This window comes from Castor canadensis, chromosome 16, assembly GCF_047511655.1.
Source record: "Castor canadensis chromosome 16, mCasCan1.hap1v2, whole genome shotgun sequence".
In the NCBI taxonomy this organism is placed as follows: domain Eukaryota; kingdom Metazoa; phylum Chordata; class Mammalia; order Rodentia; family Castoridae; genus Castor; species Castor canadensis.
The window spans coordinates 74588985-74606405 of NC_133401.1; the positions used below are offsets into that span (position 1 = coordinate 74588985).

The 17421-nt window shown below is 43.2% G+C and overlaps 1 long non-coding RNA gene across 1 annotated transcript in view; it reads left to right on the plus strand.

Moving 5' to 3' along the window:
* LOC141418219 (uncharacterized) overlaps positions 1-17421 on the plus strand; it is an 87766-nt gene that overhangs the window by 49189 nt on the left and 21156 nt on the right. The window contains exon 2 of the long non-coding RNA XR_012442902.1: positions 12850-13007. This is a non-coding gene — a long non-coding RNA (uncharacterized lncRNA). The remainder of the gene's footprint in view (positions 1-12849; positions 13008-17421) is intronic.

Sequence of the window (17421 nt, forward strand, 5' to 3'; positions counted from 1 at the left end):
CTGAGCAGACCCACAAATGCCATTTGCAAGGCATATTGCAGAGTCTTTGAGAAATGGTTCATTTCCCTTTTAGTTGACCTTTCCTAGGCCCTGTAAACCCACTGCCTTTTCAGGTCCCCCTCACCTGCAGTGCCCAAGAAACTTTTCAGCAAACATTACTTGCCTACTGCTGATGTCAAGTGAATGGAAGTTGCAGAAGGGCAAGCCAAGACCTCTCCCCAGCTGACTGTAGGGGAAATGTCCATACATGGAGAAATGCCAGTGATAACTTCAGTGGGGCTGGAAATATGGATGCAGAGAAACCAGGAGCTGGAGCAAGAACCCACAGAGTAGGTCTGGGCATCAGGTTATTGCTGTATGTCCTTAATCCAGCTTTCTGGCTTAAGTTCAAGAAAGAAACCCATGTCTCCTACCCAAGATACACATTGCAAAGTCTCAGGACAGGAAGGGATGAACTCTGCAAATACAGAATATTCATCTTCCCACTCTCCAATCCTGTACCCACAGCATTGGTGGCCAAAACTAATTGAGGACAATGTTCCCCTCTGGAATGGCCTGAATGCAGCCTCAGAATCTTTTTTTGTTTTTAATTGGTTTTTTGAAACAGGGTTTTTCTATGTGGCCCAGGGGGCCTTGAACTCATGATCTTCCTGCCTTAGCCTACCAAATGCTGGGATTACAAGTGTATGCCACCATGTCTGGCTTCTTAGAAACCTTTAATGCTTAATGATTCAATCAACCATGACTTTAACTATGGGTTTAGCATTTCACTGTTAACTTTTACCTGAGCTCTTTTCACAAGGTTGCTTCTCACGTGGCTCATGGGAATGGAGAACTTGCCCATCCTAGATGGGCATCCCATCTAGGGCCTTCTTTTTCCACTGGGTATAATGGGGCAGTGCGGGGAGCAAGCAGGTCCTGCAAAAGATGCTAGTTTAGGAGATAAGAAGTTAGGATCTTGTCTTATGTTGTCACCAAGGAGGTGAGTGTTCCTGGACAAGTCATCACCTCCCTGGACCTCAGTTTGTCTCATCTGTAAAATGAAAGGCTTGAGAAGGCTTTGGGAATACCACAGACCTTCTTTCAGAAGTGGGACCTTAGACTGTTTTATGTCCTTGCCTCTAGGAGGCAGCATTTATGTTATGGACTCCATCGGTGAGGGTAGACCTGTTGACAGTCACACCCCCACTCCTCATACTCACACACATGGTGGACTTGGCAAGGTTTCACAGTCAAGTGAATCTGACCCTGTGTGGACTTGATCTTAGAGCCTTCCTTATACTTTTTGAAAAGGTAGCTAGACAGCCATTGCCAATAGATCAAGGTTTAAAGGGAAGTAAAAGCTATCTGCCACCCATTAAGGGATGATATGTATTTACAGGATCTTTACAGATGCGATTGGAAATACAAAATGAAGGAGGAAGAAAGAATACCGAAAGGAAAGAGAAGCAAAGATGCCAGGTGACTCCCAAATAGTTTTGGCCCCAACAACTTTAGGAAGTTCTTTTTTATTCTGCTTTGGAAAAATTTGCCACCTGGAGCTCCCTAGCAATGCCTCAGCTAAAACTTGATTTTACCTTTCCTGGGAAATAAGGCCACAAAAGAAACTAAGTCAGGCTCAGGAGAAATAGCAGTACTGGAAATGGTCTTAGATCTCTAACAAGGCCATAGGGTGAAATCACTATTTCAGACCACTTGGAGTATGGCTGAGAGTGAAAAAGGCCAGAGCTCTGGAGGTTTCTTGTAGGCCCTTAGCTCAGGGTTTGGCATTTCACCTGCTAGATGGCGCTGTCCTCCAAGGAAAGGCTCCGGTCTGCTTGACTAGGGCTCTGCCAAGGAATCAAGAATGGCTGACATTGAAGAGCACTAATAGACATGAAGAGGGGAGGGAAGGCAGACCCCTTCCGCAGCAGCAGTGTCTCATTCTTTGGGGGAGCTGCTTGTCCCCTTTGTCATTTTTTATTTTGCAGTGTGTGAGTTTTGTACACTCTACCAGAAAAGTTACAGGGCCTTTTACTCTGAACAAAAGTGAATAAGAATGTGTATATGATATGTATGTGTGTGTGTGTGTGTGTGTGTGTGTGTGTGTGTGTGTGTGTGTGAGAGAGAGAGAGAGAGAGAGAGAGAGAGAGAGAGAGAGAGAGAGAGAGAGAGAGGAGAGAATGTGATGGGGAGGAGGAGGGATGATTTTGGAGGCCATCTCAAGGCTGTAACTTATATGCGGCATGTTCCAGCCTGCTTTTTGGTCTTGACTTAGACATGAACAGTGGGGAAAAGGAACAGTGATTTCTGCATCTTGCTTGCCCATCTGGGTGCGTGGGACTCTTGGTGGCTCTACTCTGCAGTGTTCCAGCTCAGCTCTGTTATGGGGCAGGCTGCAAATAGGCCCTGAGATCCTCTTTTTCTGTGCAATTTTAGTGTGAGACTGACAGGCTGGCTTCTGGTCTGCATGTGAAGTCAGGGATGCAGCCTGCAACACCTCCCACAGTGTCAGCAAACAGAAGGAAGGAAAACAAAGATAAGGTGGCGGGGTGTGTGTGTGTGTGTGTGTAAACTAGAAAGGGACCCTAGGGGAAGAGACAGGAAGAGGAGGGATGAGGAAAGACAGGAGACATGGGGACAAAGGCAGAGGCAGACAAGGAACACCAGGTGTCTAGAAAGGGAAGGGCAATGGGGAGAAGCCTGCAGAGGAGGAGGATGGAAGGCTGTGAGAAGGGGAAGAAGAGAGAACCAGAGTGGAACTTTCTGAAGAGTGTGAAAGCTGAGAAACTGAAAAGGCAGAGAAAGGCTCTGCTAGGCAAACAAGAAGACAGAAGGGAAGGGAAGTCTAGTAACTAGAAAAAAACCTGACCAAGTCCCTGGAAGAAGGGAACAAACATGACAATGAGGAAGTGGCAGAAAAGTCAGCAGAGGACAAAGGAGCATTGAATCAGAAGGTTCTCGAAGCAAAGGAGACAGACAGCAGAGCTGAACTCAGAAAAGAAGAAAAAAAAGTGAGGGGAACAAGCAAAAACACAACACAAGGGAGATGGAAGGCAAGGGAAAGAGCCATTAATAGAATGCTTACCTTATAGTCATAAAAACTGGAATGTGTGTGTTTTGGCCCGTGGCCATTGTCGAGGAAACACAGTGTGGCTTTTAAGCAAATTTTGGAGAGCTTGGGTCCGTACTAGTTAGTATATCACGTTGGCCTGAACCTTTGAATCACAGCTGCTCTGAGCTGGTGGTGGTAGGGGGCAGCCTGGTATGGAGGACACCTGATGGGGCCTGTTGTCTGAACAGAGGGTCACCCCTGCTGCTCATGGTGTTCCCAGTTCAGAAGCACCAGCTTCTCTTGCAGGGCAAGCTCTGGGATGTGGTCCTGTTGAGGATGCTTCTTTTGGGCCTGGGGTCGAGCCTCTGGGAGGGTAGAGGGGGAGATGGTTAAAGTCAGTACAGGGTGGAGTTCAGGGAGTCTGGCCACAGTGTAGTTGTGAGTTTTGCCACTGTACTTTGTAAACTGGCATATGTCACTTTGTTCCTCTGAGCCTTCAGCACGTCCTCTGTACAATTGGGTTCTTAATCAGACCCATTTCATGGGGTTCTGGGGAGCTGGGAATGAGATGATCCACCAGTCTAGCAGAATGCCCACTCCACATATGAGTATTCAGACAGATAACTGTGTGTGTGCTTTGCAGAGGGCAGTCCTTAGTGAAGAGGTGTGAAGGCGTTTTAGGGAGGGAGTGGCTTGTCCAAAGTGTCCTGTGCGATGGTGAATCCAGCAGCCACATGTGAACTGCTCTGGGGAGGATCAGAGACCATGTTGGTGACCAGAGCAAGCATGAGAGAGCCAGCTGCAAATTATGAAAAAGGATATTATGACAGACACGTAAAACCCAAAGAACTTGATTGGATGGTTGGGTGGTAGGAGAGGGACATTTCAAGTATGACTCCAAAGGTTAGGGACCAGAGACAGGAGTCAGAGGGAGCGCTCAAGCTAGGAATACGTTGTATACTTAAAAACCACTGAAAAAAAAATCAAAAACAAAAACAAAGAAGTATATGTAAGAGAGGCTCTATGGAGTCTGAGCGCCCAGAGGTTTATCACCTGGCCCCTTATGGAAAGTTACCACAGCCTTGGCCTTGGCACTCAGGGGGAGACTGTGCCCTAGAAATAAGGCAGCCAGGAGAGGTGAATCCTCTAGAATATAGCAGTGCTAAGAAAGCTGGAGTGAGAGTTCAGTGAATAATAGACCAAATATAAGTCACACATCCATTTCATAAATACTTTTGTGAGTGTGGGCTTAGGAGACAAAACAGATCACTTTGACTCCTGGCTACCTTTGACCCTCACTAAATTGTCAATCTCTGTGGGCTTCAGTTTCCTCATTTCTAAAATGCAGATAATCACCATACTTCTCCCGGTATTTTATTTTTTCCTGAGGATTAAATGTAATGAGACATGAAAAGCACTTAAACAGTGTGTGGCATACAACATACAATAAACACGAGTTCTTATTGTTACTGAGGATTGAGAAGCCCAGAGTTGGGAGTGAACAAAACATATGTTAAACAACATGGTTAGGTCTGTAAGCTAGTATCAGTCATCATTGTCATCTGAATGTTATGTCAGTCTTTTATAGATATTAGAACTTAGGGTCTGGTCTTGGGACAGGACTGCTCTCATTGTAAACCACACAGTTTGCTTAAATTCCTTCCAGTGTATTTAAAAAGTATTATTTTAAATCCGTTTCCTTCTCTTTCCTTATGTTCTTTCCTGCTATAGGGTTACAAGCATGCCTAATTCTCCTTGGCGTTTTCTGTTGGCCGGTTCATCTCTCTCCCATTCTCTTTACAAACCCCGATCATGTAGGAATCCTTTCCATTTTTCCTTCACCATCTGCAGTGATTTCCAGTCCTTTGGCAGCCCCTCCCTCTTGGGTTCTTGCTTCCCAACAAAAGAGTCAAGTCATTTTTCATGCGATATCAGCCGACCATCAACCTCCAAGACATTTGTCCTTGTTCCTCCAAGTGTCAGAAGTTCTCTGTCTTCCCACTAGGACTTTCTGAGAGCATGGAGTGGATCCCAGAATGACCTAATCCTCCTGCTGCAACTGCAACTCTTCCCACACTGTGTTGGAGAAACAGGAGAAGGGGAAGGGGCCGGCAGAGGAACTGTGTCTGCACTGGCACACACTCCGGTTACTTACCGCTTCCTCCAGAGGCCATCCAGGGGAGAGAGATTAGGTCATCAAGATAAGACAGAGAATATTCAAACTGGAAGCAAAAACGGTCTGTTTTTCCAATAGTAAGTAATCAGGCAAAGGGAGGATGTAATTTGCAGATTAGGGCAGTGAACAAAGAACATAAAATTAACTTTATAGCAAAGAGGAGCACGGTCTGTTTGAAGAAATAAACTTCCATCAAGCATTATTGTTGATAAAATCAGACTGTTGATTTAAACTAAATAGGAAATATGACCAAATCATGAAGAGGAGGGAGCAATCTGTGGAATCTGAGGGTGAAACTTCAGGCAGGCCTGGAAGGCTGGTTTGGGCTAGAGAGCTGAGGGGAGTGTGTGGCCTGCACCAAGGGTTTGGAGAAGAGGGTCTCTCTTACCAGGATGCTTAAATTGTCTCTATGTAGTCTTTGTCATTATTTAAAAAGTGGCATTTACTTGTAAGAACAGGTAAGTAACAAATACTGCACTTAAACACATACAATCCTCCTATTTTTAATTGTCAAATGCTCGTAAGAGCTCACCTGAAATACCAACTCTTTTCTCAAAAACCAGCATAGACCTGGGTCCCAAAGGAGCAAAGTCCCAAATGATGCTTTGGATCCAGAGGTGACTGGATCAGGACTTCTGTTCCCTTGCATTTCAGATAGGTTAACCAGATTAGGGTAACACACCTGCCATGGGTGGTGAAAAATCAGGCAGAAAGTGAGTGGGATTTTATTTCCCAGTGCAAACTCTGCTTGGCCCTCTGTTGACTAGGATGTGAGACTTGCCTGGCAGGACTCTTCCCAAGGCCCAATGTTCAGAGAACAACCCTGTGTAGCATAGCAGTGTGTTCTAGTCTTTGTTTACCTCTCTTGGCATCCTCTTCTTCTTCCATCTTGCTCTGGGTCTCTGGAAATTACATCGTGGTAACCCCTCGCCTTTGGGCTTTCTGTGGGTTCTGGTGATGGGAAGCACTGTGGGAGACCAGTGGACTTGAGGAGAAGGAAGTCAGGACATTTGTCTTCTCCCTCCCTGCAGGCTGTGCTTGCACAGTGGCTTCCTCTAAGTTCAGAGCTCTCCCACAACTCTAGCTTCCACCTCAGTTGAAGCTCACTCTAGGTTCAGGATCATGACTTTGATCTTTGTCCCCACTCCATGCTACTACACTTGGGATGCTTCACCATCCTTTGTTGCTTCTTTAAACATGCCTTTGCCTCTAAACAGTCTCTTTTCTTCAACATTCCAGCTGATGCGTCTGCTGCATGTGCCTTCCCTGCAGGGCCTTTGGAATACAAGAGCTGAGAACCCCTACCTAGAAATCAGGGGCTTGGGCAATAGCCAAGGGCCTGTCACATATGGACTGCATGCTTTTAGGCAAGCTGCTTATTTAGCTGGACTCAGTTTCTTCACCTGTGAAATGGGGATTGCTAAAACATGCTGTAGTTCTGTTTCTCCTAGTGGTGTAACAGGCAGGGTTCCAGAGGAGAGTAAACAAGGGTTTGAATCCTGACTCTAACATGGACTCAGTGTGTGCCCTTGGCCAACTCATTTACTCTCTCTGAATCTGGGTACCTCATCTAAAACAGGGATGATAACCCTTTGCTTACAAGTTAAGATGGAGGGTTAAATAAAATGCCATGTGGGACGCAGCTAGAGCAGTTCCCAGGACGTAAGAGACACCCAGTCCATGTGAAGTCTGTCTGTACTGTTGCAGCTTCCTGCAGGGAGACCCCAAGAGCTAGGGACAAGATGCTTGTTGCTCTGGGGGATCTCATTAGGTCCATCACTAATGCATTTGTTTGAGGACATTCAGCTCAGACTCACTTCCATTTAATCTCTGCAATGTGTCTGGTGCTTACCGACTTCTCCCTGGAGCTATGTTCCAGTCCATTCCAGAGCTCAATCTTTGGCCAATGGATACCTCCTGGAGGTCCTTCCTGATTCCTTTCTATGTGATCTTAGTGCGTTTTGACAGATTTCCTCCTTTCTTCACATCTGGGTGTTCCCAGCTCATCATACGCAGACCTGGAATTGGCTACTTGTCCAAGAATCCTGGGTTACGTCAATAAGAAATGTCATTCGAAAGCCAAATCTGATGTAGAGATGCTCATGGCTATTGGGTTAGCCTTTGTTTCGGAGTCTTTTTGATGGAAAGGATTGAAATAACCACGTACCTCATGGGTTTATACTGATATTTTCAACTCAGATTCATACTCATGCTGGATGCTACTTAACACCTCTTACTACTTCAGAAGAGCCAGTCTCTCACCCGAGCATTCATGAAGACGCAGTACTTAAGGACGAGGGGATGCTAGAACTCAAATATCCCCAAAGTAGCATAGACTTTTTTCTACTTAACAGACACAGCCTTCTCAGAGCAGTAATACTGGTACTACCACAAGCATATTATTACTGAAAGAGTTTTTTGGCATATGCTGATGATCTCAATTTTTATAATTATATTATATTTGAATTTTAAATAATATAGCCTTTGCATACTAGAGTCACTCCCTTTTAACCCTTAGACTTTTATCTACAAATAGTGATATATGTAGTATTCACTAGCAATCCATATCTAAACTTGACTTTTAGAGGATTCCATGGGAGAGACTGATGGTAACAATTCTCTGAATCTTGGTACACTATTAACAGTTTGTGGTTTTCTGGATATAAAATCCTTAGTTCACATTTTCTTTCCTTACATATTTTTAATACATTGCTCTAATTTCTTCTGGCATAAAGTCTTGCTGTCAAAAAAAAAAAAACCCAAGGATAATCTAATTTACCTCCAAAGTTACTTGTTCCTTTTGCTTTGGTATACAAATAACTTTTTTTTCCTTTTAAACACACTAGTTTTTCTAGGTTATGTCTTGATTTTGGTCATTTTGTGTTGATATGCACGACTACATGGTATAGTGTTTCGATACATGATGCAAATCATTTTTGTATCAGGAAAACCTGTGTGAGCTATAATTGTTGGCATTTCCTGTGCTTTTTTGAGATTCCTCTGCCCCCTCGTTTTCTTCTTTAGGTCTCTTGTTAGGTGCGTATTGGATCCTCTTTGCCAGTCCTTTAATGATTTTTAGTGTAAGTTTGAAGTGTTTGGTTTTTTCAGCAGTTCCTCAGGGTCCTGGGAAGATGTGTGAAACTGATAGATGATATGACAGAATGATTGACAATGGGTTTTATATTATTTGGATTTTATTGGGAGGGGCCTGGATGAAGCTGAGGGATTATAGCTCAGCACACCTGATTACAGTCCAGTACATGTTTATTGGACCACAACAGGCAAATAGAAATGACAGTTTGGTTCTTCTCACATTCTGTAATCCAAAAATCTAAGACTGGAACCAAAGGCAAGCATTCTCCACTTTCATGGGATTTGATATACTTTCTTGCCTTTTCTCATTACTAAAGCCGGTTATGAAGAGCAAACCCAATGTCAAGCTGATTAATTAAGGAAGATTTCATTTATTTCTTTTCCATGGAGCCTCAAATTAGTGAGGATGAGGATGACTTTGTAGGCAGGGGGATTAATCTAAGCCAATATGTAAAAGGTGGTGTGAGCAACATGTTTTTTATCTTAATGCAATAATTTTTAACAATGAGGAGATAAAGTAATTATCTCTAAACATCCTTTATTCTTTTTGCTTCAAAGTAAAATCATTCAGAATAGTAGTCTGAAGTTGTTGATCCTTGCTTTGACCTGGACTCTTATTATTTTCTTTTTGGCAGTTCTAGGGTTTGAACTCAGGACTTTGTGCTTGCTAGACAGGTGCTGTGCAACTTGAGCCATACCTTCAGCCTTTTTTTTTTTCTCTCTAGCTGTTTCGGAGATAGGGCCTTGCTTTTTTGCTGATGCTGGGCTGATGGTGAGCCTTCTGTTAAGCACTTCCCATCATTGCAGGGATGACAGGTGTGCACCAGGACACCAGCTTTTTTCCCATTGCAATGGAGTCTTGTGAACTTTTTGCCTACACTAGCCTTGAACTGCAATCCTCCCAATCTCAGACTCTCAAGTAGCTAGGATTGCAGGAATGAGCCACTGGCACCTGACTTGGACTCTTATTTCTGAACTATATTTGTTTCTTGTGGCTGATGTAATGAATTGCCACAAATTTAGTGGCTTAAAGCAATACAAATTTATTCTTACATTTTTAGATGTCAGAAGTCCAAAATGGGTGTCTTAATCCATTTTGTCATTATAACAAAATACCTGAAGCTGTGTACTTTATAAAGAAAAGAGCTTTAATTGGCTCATTATTCTAATGGCTATAAAGTTCAGATACCATGATGACAGTATCTGACTGTATTACAATATGGCAGACAAGCAGAAAAGACAATTACTACCTATAAAAGGGGGCAAGAATGTGGTATGGCCTCCTTGTGAAGAACCTCAATACACTGCATTAATCTCTTTCCAGGGTCAAAGCTCTGCATGCATTCCTCTCCTAAGAAAGCTTGTGATTATATCCAGACTCTACTTGGCCAATCTAGTATAATCGCCTCATTTCCATCTAATTACCCCTGTCTTGTACTAGGAATTGAACCCAGACAAGCCCTCTACCACCTGAGCTACTCCCTCAGCCTTTGTTTCTTAATCTTTCTACCTCAGAATCCCTAATTGAATCACACCTGCAATGTCCTTCAGGCTTTGGGGGTTAGAACGTAACTATCTTTGGGGGTCACTACTTAACCTGTAATGTGCATAAGCTCTTGTTACCAAAGAATCCCTAATAACATGAGGGAGTAAATTCATTACCAGGGAGGTGACAGGACTGGCACTCAAAATAATCTCCTACAAGTCTGCAATTTTTTTGAAGATGACCATTTTATCTTAAAAAATGATTTGAATTTTCTGGATTACATTGATGTTTACTTCATAATAAGCACAATAATCTGTCTATCTCACTTTCCAGCAGCAAAAGAAAAATTGGGCGTTGGGGATGTTAGCAAGCATGAGTTCCTGGGTTCAATCTTAGCAAAAAGAAGCAAAAAGAAGAGTTGATCTGGAAAGATGTGCTATGGTTCTTCCCTGGCACTCAGGACCCTGGGACACTTCAGAGGTACCCGTGTCTGTTTTGGGTGAATGGTATCATATCCTATGAAGGAGGGCCACCTGCAGATGCAGCTGACTCAGGTTGCATCACTTGGGGGAGAGGAGGAACCCCAACAGATCTTTTCCCAGCCTGATTGCCTCCTGTTCAGAATGCCCCATTTATGTCTGAGTCCCATGACTGAGGCCAGAGTGCTCAGTGGGGTGTGAAGTGAAGACAGCCAGTCAGTCTTGCCTCTTTAGTTAGAAGGGAATTCCCTGCCTTGAGTAGAGAGTTGATCCTCCAGGGATACTCAGCTATGGATTGAGTCTCAGTGGGGGGGTCTTCCTTCTCTGCAAGGCTTTCTGACCTGGGGGACATGGAGGGGTTCTCTCCCCTTTGTTAGAGGGCCTACTGGGCACACACTCAGTATCTTGGGCTTAGTTTCTACAAAGGAGGAGAGGGGAGCCCTTATTTCTACCCTGCAGCTCTTTGCCTGTTAAGCCATGCAGTATTATTTTGCACACTTTCTCTCAATCTTTTTCCCTCCCCCTCCCAACAACCCCTTCTGCTCTGCAAGCTCTCAGGGTCCCAGAACAGTTGAAATCTGACCGGGCCACAGGGCTATTTTTTGAATGTCTCCAGGCATCACAGCTGAGGACTTGGCACAAACACACAGGTGCATCCACGCTGCTGGGATGCTGTGAGGATGTAAGCAGAAAACCAATGCCTGTGCCTGGAGGGGAGGGGATACAGGAGGGGAAGGCTGAGTCCCAACCTCTTGGTCCACTCAGCTCTGCTCACTGCAGCATGCAGCATGGCAATCCAGCAATTCATAAAATGTGGCATTCATGTGTGAGGCACACTGCTGTGAGCCTGTCTCAGTCCATGATAAAGACTACATCTGTCAGGCCTTCTCTGCTCATGTCCGGGGCAGGAGGGGAATTACATTGACCAGAGTTTCTCTTCCCTTCCCTGTTCCAAAGGGCAGCTTTCCCCTCCCTCCTTCTGGAGCCAGCTGCTGGGTCCAGTCTCAGGGGACAAATAGGTGGTGCATCTTCAAGTTTCAGGAAGAGAATGAATCAACTTCAAATCGTTTCTCTTTAAGAGACTTGCCCTAGAATGTCAGAGAATTTCTGTAACCTATATATATTCTGTATATGCATATATAAGTTATATATAAAAATTATCACACACATTGTGTATGTTTTGCATTCATATTTAAAGATTTTTTGAAAACTGACTTCGGTTTTGAAACTTTTCAGCAGGTGTTTTGTTTCAGTTAATCACATTTCTATTGCAGCGTTGGGACTTTTAAAACATTTCTAGAACCCCCTATCTTGCTCCCAAAGGCTTACGCATTATTTGATAATTAGCCTTCACGATGATGTTATACGTTTTGGAGAGAAGTGTGGGCTGGGGAGGGTGGGAGGAAGAAAGTTGTGTGTCTTAGTTAACGTGGGAGGAATGAGGGGTATTGTCTGGGGACTGGAGGAATGCTAAGGAGAGAAGGAAGTTCATTCTGTCAAAATTGTGTTGGTTGCCAGTTCTTTGTGAAACCCTTACTTAGGACCCTGATGGGGCAGGAAGGAGTGTTAGAAACTCTCTCGCCTCTCCTAATTAAAATGATGACAGGAAATAGGATCCACATAGAGGCCAGTTACATGTCACTTGAAAGGAAATAAGCTTTGTTACACTTCTTCTCCGTTTCCCAAAACCCGCAATGGGAACAAGAATCAGAAAGAACACTTGTTAACATTTTGGATGGAGTCTTTGACTTTAATAGAACAAAATGGTTCCTGCTAAAAGGACAAATTCTCTTCCTTTCTTTCCGCCTTGTGTTTATTCCTTCTGCCTCTCAACACCCAAACACTCACATAAGCAAAATGCAAACTCCTGTACTCTTGCAGCTGGTTCCTTTGGTTCATTCTCCTCTGACTTGCTGGGGGAAATAGTTATTCTTTTATCTTCAAAGAAGTGTATTTGCTTTGTTTTCATTTTCTGAAAAATTTCTTCTTTATATAGAATTTTAATTAAGTATCAATAAAGTTGGCTGATTTTGAGAGCTAGGAAGAGAAGGAGAGAGGATATGTGTTGTCGCGAAAATAAGAGAGAAGGCTATGTGTTGTGTTGTGCTTAGTTCTCTCTCTCTCTCTCTCTCTCTGTGTGTGTGTGTGTGTGTGTGTGTGTGTGTGTGTGTGTGTGTTGTGATCTGAGGGTTCTTACTGTCAAGAATGATGTTGGGATCTGGGCATTGTGTGATAGATAGGAGGATAGCAGTTGGAGGCCAGCCTGGGCAAAAAGTTATTGAGACTTCTGTCTCATCAAAAAACCAGGCCTAGTGGTAATCCCAGCTATGTGGGAGGGATTGGTGGGGAGGATCACAGTCTGAAGCAGGCCTGGGCAAAAAGCATGAGACTCTATCTGGAAAAATAACTAAAGCAAAAAGGGCTGGGGCTGTGGCTCAAGTGGTAGAGTGCCTATCTAGCAAGCATGAAGTCCTGAGTTCAAACACAAGTACTTAAAGAAAATGACCTTGGGTTAAGATGTTAAAGTAGGTGAAGGTGTGTGCAGGGGCCATTTGATGCTGTGTTTCTTTTTCTTGGTCAGGAGCAGGAAACCAGCTGCAGACAGGAGCTACAGTTCTGTAGGGGCCATGACCTGGATGTAGATGAGTGCCACGCCTGGGCATGAGGCAGCAGGAGGAAGGAGACTGAGCAAATGGGGCCCTGGACCTGCATAGCTCTGGACCATTGCTGAAATGTGATGTGAGTTTGCAATTGGTAGTTCTGTTTTCTTGGATTATGTGCAGTGTCTTCAATTAAAATGTTGATAAGTCATTCAAATACAGAGAGAGAGAGAGAGAGAGAGAGAGAGAGAGAGAGAGAGAGCCCAACTCAACACTCTACAGGCCCAAGAGAACACATCATTGTACTGTGTTCCTCTTCTGTAGAAGGAGTGTGGAGTACATGGCCTAGCACAGGCAGCTCTAGAAAAAGGAAAGGAAGTTATCATGGTTTGAATGTGTCTTCTGAGGTCATGTATTGGAAACTTGATCCCTACATGGCAGTGTTGAAGGTGGTGCCTTTGTGAGGTGTAGGCCCGAGGGCTCTGCCTTCATGAATGGGATTACCATGGCCATGGATTCCTTGTAAGTATTTCGTATGCAGCATAGACTTAGACAGAAGCATACGTAGATGATGGTCAGACAGATCTAGGTAAGAGGAGGCATTGCCTGCCCATGTACCACTACCTTCTTTTGGGAGAAAAATCCTTCCTTTGAGAGTTCTCTTTCCCTACCCCACAGTGCTTTTATAACCTCTCCTTCAACAAATAAGTTCATGCACCATATTTAGTAATTGACTGCCAGGCCAGGTATAGAGTGTCACTTCTATCCCTGTCCCAATCATATAATAATCACTTGAATAAGAGGATGAAAAAAATTGTTCCCCCAATTTCCAGAATAGCATGACCTTCTGAGAGTGCTTGCTATGAGAGAAGGGAGTGTGTGTGTGTGTGTGTGTGTGTGTGTGTGTTTACACTTCACAGAGAAATGTACACTAGAAGATGTGTCCCTCTATGAAAGCAAAGAGCCACCAAGATGGCGGATGACTGCAGGGTCTGATGGGATTCCTCTCTGCTTTCCTTAGTTCTATAGCACAGTTACCAAAGTCATGAAGAGGTGGTGCCCAATGTGGCAGTAGAGAAGGCTGGGAGTTTTCAGATCATGGGGACAACCATAGATTCCAATAAGTCATGAAACTCTGAGCCATTTTCTGTGATGTACTCAGGTTCCCAGGTAACATCTGCGTTCATTCAGGTTTATCTGGGCACATGATCTCCTGACCTAGGTGGTTAGATGTTTGAGAGTAGGATCCTTGTCAACATTCTCCATAGGCCACGTGGAACCAGCACGGTGTTTTTTGCACAGAGCAGCTGTTCAGTAGACACTTGGTGAATGAATGGATGAATGAGTGAGTGAGTGAATGAATGAGTGAGTGAGTGAGTGAATGAACACAAAAGCTATCAACTACCAGTCCATCAACACAGAGTGCTAGGGTGGATACAATGACTATGGCTAGAGACAAAGAGTCTAGAGAGAGTTAATTTCTGCCTTTAGCATTCACAAGAAGGATAATGTATGCTGGGGAGAGAAGACATTAGTCTTCTTGAAAGCCCAAAAAGATTTGTCTGAAGCTTCGTTTTAAATGGGCAGCATACAGGTGTTTGTAGAGCGGCTCCTGCCCCAGAGAAGGCCTCAGGGCAAACCAGAAAAGATGGTGCTTGGTAACCTCAGCTACTCTGCATGCATCAGCGGGAAAATGCAAATCAACTAATTTCTGCTTTTGAGGACAACTTCAGATAAATGGGTCCCCGGGCAAAGAAATTCCTTCCATGTGCCCAACTGTCTTTCCCCCACTGTGATTTCTTCCTGGACTACCTGCAGAGCAGAAACTATAGGGGGTGGGGAGGGCACTGTGGATGCCAGAGAGGAGAGGCTTAGCAAGGAGGACTTGGGGGAGGAGCAGAAGGAAGGGGAGTGGGCATTTTGGTGGAGGGAGCTGCTTTGTGGAAAAGGCCTTGAGGTAGGAGAGGTGGAGCGATCTCTGGTTTGGTCTGTGGTGGCCACCAGCTGTGGGTGACCTTGGGCAGGGGTATGATCTACAGGTAGTCATGGCTTAAATGAATCATGTATGAAAACATATCAATTCCACCATCTGGTTGATAAAATTTTTTTTAATAGTTGGTAAGCAGATCTGAATAAGCTGTCAGTGGGGAAGAAATAGAAGGGACTAGGATAGGACCCAGGTCCCCTGAATTCTACTCTTCCATGTGTCATGTTGAGCACTAGTAGGTGTGGGTTACCATATTTCATAATGTGGATGCAAATGTTCAGGTGTGCCTCAGGACTAAGTTAAGATTTTTTTGTTGGTACTGGGGTTCGAACTCAGGGCCTTGTACTTACTAGGCAGGCAGTCTACCACCTAAGCCATATCCCCACCCCTTTTTGCTTTACTTATTTTTTGAAGAGAGTCTAATGTTTTTTACTGGGCTGGTTTGGACTACAGTCCTCCTATTTGTACCTCAAGTGTACAAATGACAGGCATATGTCATACATCCAGCTTTTTTATTAGTTGAATTGGAGTCTCACCAACTTTTTGCCTAGGCAGGTCTCCAAGTGCACTCTTCCCCATCTCTGCCTCCCAAATAGCTGGGATTATGAGCCACTGTGCTTGGCCTAAATTAAGATTTTAGAGACCCAAATATCTCAAAAAATAACACTGACCCCTCTGGGTTTTCAATTTGGGTAACTGAAAATAAAAACAATGCAAAATTATAAGTGTAAGGAAGTAGGATAAAGAATTAATATTTCCCATGATGATTATGCGGATGACTTTAAATAGCAAATTCTACTAAATATGCCCGTTTTCTTATTGCCTTGGGCACATGTTTTTGTTTGCTTGAGAAATCCAGCTTATGACTTTGAGTATCATGTACTTACTTTCGAGTGCTTGTATGAGGTTGTATGAAGGTTGTCTTTGATTATTTTTGTATGATACAGTTTTCTATGGCATTAAGCATTTGTGAATCTGTATGTTTGTGTATGTGTATCAGAAGCTTATATATGTGTGTAACATATATATATGTATATATATGAAGTATATGTATAATATATAGTCCTATACACACATAGTTTTTCATGTTGGTGTGACTTATCTCTCCAGAAGCCTGAATTTGGGGCTGGATGTAGTACAGTTCCTGCTTATCTTGCTGTGTAATCTGTAACCAGTTTAGTCCTAGAAAAATACAGTGAGACTTTTGCCTTGTCTGGAAAGAAGTTCCTGAATGACTGTGGGAGATACTCAAACTGAAGTCTGAAATTATTCCCTGTGATAATAAGAGTCAGAGGAATACACTGTAGGATGCCCTACCTTGGTTTTCCGCAAATGTTTTTCTTATCTATGGTGCCAGCTGATTCTTAGAAAAGGTCACTGTAATGCTAAATTGCTGTTTACTGAGTCTGCAGTGTGGACCAGTGGTTCTAAGTGGTAGTCATTATACCCCACTGCATGTCCTACTACCCAAAGGCTATTTGGTAATATCTGGAGGCGATCTTGGTTGTTAAAACTTGGAGTGGTAGTATTCAACATAGTACTGGAATTCCTAGCCAGAGAAATTAGGCAAGAAGAAGGAATAAAAGGAATATGAATAGGTAAAGAAACTGTCAAAATATCCCTATTTGCAGACGATATGATCTATACCTTAAAGACCCAAAAAACTCTACTCAAAAGCTCTTAGACACCATCAACAGCTATAGCAAGGTAGCAGGATATAAAATCAACATAGAAAAATCATTAGCATTTCTATACACTAATAATGAACAAACTGAGAAAGAATATATGAAACAATTCCATTTACAATAGCCTCAAAAAAAATCAAATACCTAGGTGTAAACCTAACAAAGGATGTGAACAACCTCTACAAGGAAAACTATAAACTTCTGAAGAAAGAGATTGAGGAAGACTGTAGAAAGTGGAGAGATCTCCCATGCTCATGGATTGGTAGAATCAACATAGTAAAAATGTCTATACTCCCAAAAGTAATCTACATGTTCAATTCAATTCCCATCAAAATTCCAATGACATTCATTAAAGAGATCGAAAAATCTACTGTGAAATTTATATGGAAACACAAGAGGCCACGAATAGCCAAGGCAATACTCAGTCAAAAGAACAATGCTGGAGGTATCACAATACCTGACTTCAAACTATATTACAAAGCAATAGCAATAAAAACAGCATGGTACTGGCACAAAAACAGACATGAAGACCAGTGGAACAGAATAGAGGACCCAGATATGAAGCCACACAATTATAACCAACTTGTCTTTGACAAAGGCGCTAAAAATATACGATGGAGAAATAGCAGCCTCTTCAACAAAAACTGCTGGGAAAACTGGTTAGCAGTCTGCAAAAAACTGAAACTAGATCCATGTATATCACCCTACACCAATATTAACTCAAAATGGATCAAGGATCTTAATATCAGACCACAAACTCTAAAGTTGATACAGGAAAGAGTAGGAAATACTCTGGAGTTAGTAGGTATAGGTAAGAACTTTTTCAATGAAACCCCAGCAGCACAACAACTAAGAGATAGCATAGATAAATGGGACTTCAT